The sequence below is a fragment of the Nicotiana tabacum genome, chromosome 21 (genome assembly GCF_000715075.1).
Source record: "Nicotiana tabacum cultivar K326 chromosome 21, ASM71507v2, whole genome shotgun sequence".
NCBI lineage: Eukaryota > Viridiplantae > Streptophyta > Magnoliopsida > Solanales > Solanaceae > Nicotiana > Nicotiana tabacum.
In genome coordinates this window covers 71,258,245-71,263,065 of record NC_134100.1, presented here as the reverse complement: position 1 = coordinate 71,263,065, position 4,821 = coordinate 71,258,245, and positions in this window count along the sequence as shown.

Here is a 4,821-nt window from a genome sequence, read left to right as displayed (position 1 = left end):
GCAAAGAAGATGAAGGTATCAGTAACCCATAGCAAGAGACTCCGGTAAGTCACTGAGGACAACATCACTTTCATGGAGGACGAAACAGACGGACTATTGCTACCGCACAACGACGCATTGGTAATTTCTTTAAATGTACTAGATTTAAAAATTAAGCATGTTCTGGTGGATCCAGGAAGTTCGGCCAACATCATACAATAGAGGGTATTGGAGCAAGCCAAACTTAACGGAAGCATCACTCTGGCCACAAAAATCCTCGCCGGGTTAAACCTCGCAAGCGTAACGACCCGAGGAGAGATCCTGCTTCCCACAAATGCCGAGGGGGTGATGAAGACAACCCTTTTCGAGGTTGTGGATGGTGATATGGGTTACTACATTATTCTGGGAAGACCCTGGTTGCACAAGATGGGAGTCGTACCATCAACATATCATCAGTTGTTGTATTACCCAACTCCCAAAAGGATCAAACAGACAAAAGGATACCAACCAGCGGCAAGCGAGATGAATGCGATTTCGATCTCCAGTAGCAAAGGGAAGGATCATGCGACATAGCAATTACAGGAACTGGTGCCTGCTCCCGAATCAAGTGAAGTTAATCAGGGGGAAGAAGCGTCAGAATCTTATCAGGTGCTAAGATACTTTCAGGTACCAGAAGAGACGGATGCAACAAAGTCCACAACGGAAGAGCTCGAGCAAGCTGCATTGTTTGAAAAGTTCTTGGAGAGGAAATTCCATTTGGGGAGAGGACTGCACCCCAAGCTCAGGTCTGAATTTATTGAATTTCTTAAGTATAATGTTGATTGTTTTGCATGGTCGCATGTGGATATGACAGGTATCCCAACGGAAGTGGCCGTACACAAGCTAAGCTTGGATCCCAACATCCCTCTGGTAAGACAAAATAAATGCCCTATTGCGGAGAATAAATTCGTCAAAGAAGAGGTAACTCGCCTACTTGATATAGGTTTGATCTGAGAGATAAACTATCCAGACTGGCTAGCTAATGTAGTAGTAGTTCCTAAGAAAAAAAATAAATTTTGCATGTGCGTAGATTGTAAGGACTTTAATAAGGCGTACCCAAAAGACTCGTTCCCACTGCCAAATATCAATCAAATGATTGATGCAACGACTGGGCACGAGTTAATGAGTTTCCTCGATGCTTATTCCGGGTACAACCAAATTAAGATGAACCCGGAGGATCAGGAAAAGACTTCGTTCATAACAAATTTCAGCACATATTGCTATATTGTGATGCCCTCGGGGCTAAAGAATGCCGGAGCCACTTATCAACAGCTCATAAACAAGATGTTTGAAAAACAGATAGGGAAAACCATGGAAGTTTATATAAAACGATATGCTTGTTAAGTCTTTGAACGCAGATGATCATCTTAAGCATTTGCAAGAAACTTTTGACATCCTAAAGAAGCATAACATCAAGCTTAACCCTGAGAATTGCGCGTTCGAGGTCACCTCCGGCAAGTTCATAGGATTTCTGGTATCACAAAGAGGGATTGAGGTAAACCCCGATAAGATCAAAGCCATCGAATACATCCCGGACCAGCTATCAAGTGTGAAAGAAGTTCAAAGGCTCACAGGGAGATTGGGCACTTTGAGCAGGTTTATTTCCCGGTCATCATGGAAATGCCATCGTTTCTTTGCGCTTCTCAAAAAGAAAAACAATTTCGAATGGACCCGAAATGCCAGCAGGCTTTGAGAGATTTGAAAAGGTACTTGTCAAGCCCTCTGTTACTATCAAAATTAAAGGAAGGTAAAACACTGTTAATCTACCTAGCAGTCTTGGAGGTAGCGGTAAGCGTCGTTTTAGTCTATGAGGACGAAGGTACGCAATCTCCCATTTATTACGTTAGTAAAATTTTAACGGGAGCAGAAACTCGCTACCCGCATTTGGAGAAGCTGGCCTTAGATCTCGTAGTCGCTGCTTGGAAGTTGAGGCCTTACTTCAATGTCACCCGATAGATGTGGTGACCACCTTTCCCCTGCGGAATATCCTTCACAAACCTGAACTCTCGGGTAGACTAGCCAAATGGACCTTTGAAGTGAGTGAATTCGACATAGAGTATAAACCTAGTGCTGCGATTAAGTCACAAGTTTTGGCCGAATTTGTGGCCGATTTGAGTCCGGGATTGCTGCCCCTAGCAACCAAAGAAGTTGTGATGGTGTCAGAATTGACATCGGGGTTTTGGACCTTATTTACGGATAGAGCTTCCAACGTAAAGGGGTCCGGGATTGGCATAGTATTAACCACGCCTTCGGGGGAAACCCTAAGGCAGGCCATAAGAACGGTTCCTATACCTAACAATGAAGCTTTGATTGCAGGACTCGAACTGGCCCAAGGACTAGATTCTGAGGTCATAGAAATCAAATGCGACTCCCACCTGGTGGTAAATCAGGCCTATGGGATCTTAAAAACCAAAGAGGAGCGCATACAACAATACGTAGTAAAGGTCTAGGCTCTGCTAGCTCGATTCCGGGAGTGGTCGATCACTCATATCCCGAGGTAAGAAAATGCAGAAGCAGATGCATTAGCAAACCTTGGTTCATCAACGAAAATAAAGGGATCGAATTCCGATATGGTACTACAACTCATACACTCGGTTCTAGACACAAATAGCTATTATGAAGTAAATACGACTAATTTGGTATGGGACTGGAGGAATGAGATCGTCGATTATCTCGAGCACGTGAAGTTCCCGAAGACTCCAAGGCATCCCGGGTGCTGCACGCCAAAGCAGCAAGATATAGCTTCAAAGGAGGCCAATTGTACAAGAAATATTTTCAGGCCCGCTGACCCGATGCTTGGGAGCGTTCGAAGCTAATTAGGTTATGCGAGAAGTCCAGGAAGGGATATGTGGAAATCATTCAGGTCCATATTCCTTAGTACTAAAACTGGTAAGGGCAGGATATTATTGGCCCCGAACGGAACAAGATGCCAAAGCTTTCATGCAAAAATGTGATAAGTGCTAACTCTACGCACCACTGGTACATCAACCAGCAGAACCATTATATTCAGTTATATCTTCGTGGTCGTTCATGAAGTGGGAAATGGATATCGTCGGACCACTACCGTCGGCCCCTAGTAAGGTAAGGTTTCTTTAAATTTTAACTGACTAGTTTTCTAAGTGGGTTAAAGCAGGTCCTTATCAGAAGATCGGCGAACGTGAATTGGTGGATTTCTTATGGGAGAACATAATTTTCAGATTTGGAATACCAAAAGAGATAGCCTACGATAACGAGCCATAGTTTATAGGCGCAAAGATCACAAAGTTCCTTGAAGACTTGAAAATAAAAAGAATCACATCTTCGCCATATCATCTGAGCGCAAATGGTCAAGCGGAATCAACGAACAAAGTGATTATATAAAATCTCAAGAAGAGATTGGAAGCGACTAAAGGTAAATGACTTGAGGAACTGCCTGAAGTGCTATGGGCGTACCGAACAACGGCCAAATCAAGAAAAGGAGAAACTCCTTTCTTCCTTGTGTACAGAGCAGAAGCCTTAATCCTGGTGGAAGTAGGAGAGCCTACCTTGAGATATTTCCAGGCAAGTGAAGAGACGAACAACGAAGCGATGTTAATCAACTTGGAGTTACTCGATGAACGCAAGGACTTAGCGCATATAAGAGTGGTAGCCCAAAAGCAGAGAATGGAAAGATAATATAATCGCAGAGCCAACCTCCGTTATTTCAAAGTAGGAGACTTGGTTCTAAGGAAAGTAACTCAAAACACTCGGGAATGCAACACAGGGAAGCTAGGTCCAACCTAGAAAGGCCCCTACCAGGTTTTAGCTGTCACCGAGAAAGGCTCATACGAGTTGGAGAATCAGGATGGAGAAAAGTTTCCAAGCAGCTGGAATGTGGCACGCCTCAGAGATAATAATGCTGACGAACATCACATGTACTAAAAGTATATGCTGCATTTTTTTTTCCTTCGTCTAGTTTTTGTCCCAATTGGGTTTTTCTGTAAGGGTTTTAAATAAAACAGCAACGAAAACTATACTACACAGAAAGTTTCAACAGTATTAATAAGACCTTTAATAGCAAGGAACATAAGGGAAGAACCACTCCGGAGCAGTTAGATAATCTTTGGCTCGATAGTAAAATTCCCACCGAGAAATTGAGTATGCTATCAAGAAAAGATTACCCGACCGTTCATAAGTGCAAACCACTAGAGGATTGTTAGATATTCTTTGGCTCGATAGCATAAATTCCTAAGGACAAGCAAAGTTTGTTACCGAACTGAATATTATCCAGCAATTCATTAGTGGAAACCTCGAAGGTGCAAAACTTCCAGTGTTTCAATTTGCATTCTTCGCATTCGAACACTGGAAAAATGATATGAAGATAAGGCAACAATGATTGCCATGTCGACCAGAATACAAAAACCAGAAACATAGTTATGTCATCGGGACCGGGGATTGCACAGCTAGCCCCGTAGAAACTAGTTGTATAAGCTAGCCACAAAAAATGGCAATTTCTTTTTGGCATAACGAATGCTTATGTACTTTTTGAAAATGGAAGGAATAAAGTAAAGTCCTTTTATTTATATCTTGTTTCTTGTCTGAACAATGAATTTATTTTATCATTTAAAAGTTAAACAAGTACTTTAAATGTTAGTGCCGTAATGAACCAGAGACGTCATCTTCAAGAGCACCGCAAACATAAGAGGGTCGTCTCTTATAAAAACCCTCACGATAAAGGGTTGATTTCAGAAGAACTTGTGTCCGAAATCCATATGCTTTCGGGGAAAAAATACACCTAAGGCCTTACATAATCAGACGCAAATAGTTAAACTTGCGCAGAACACT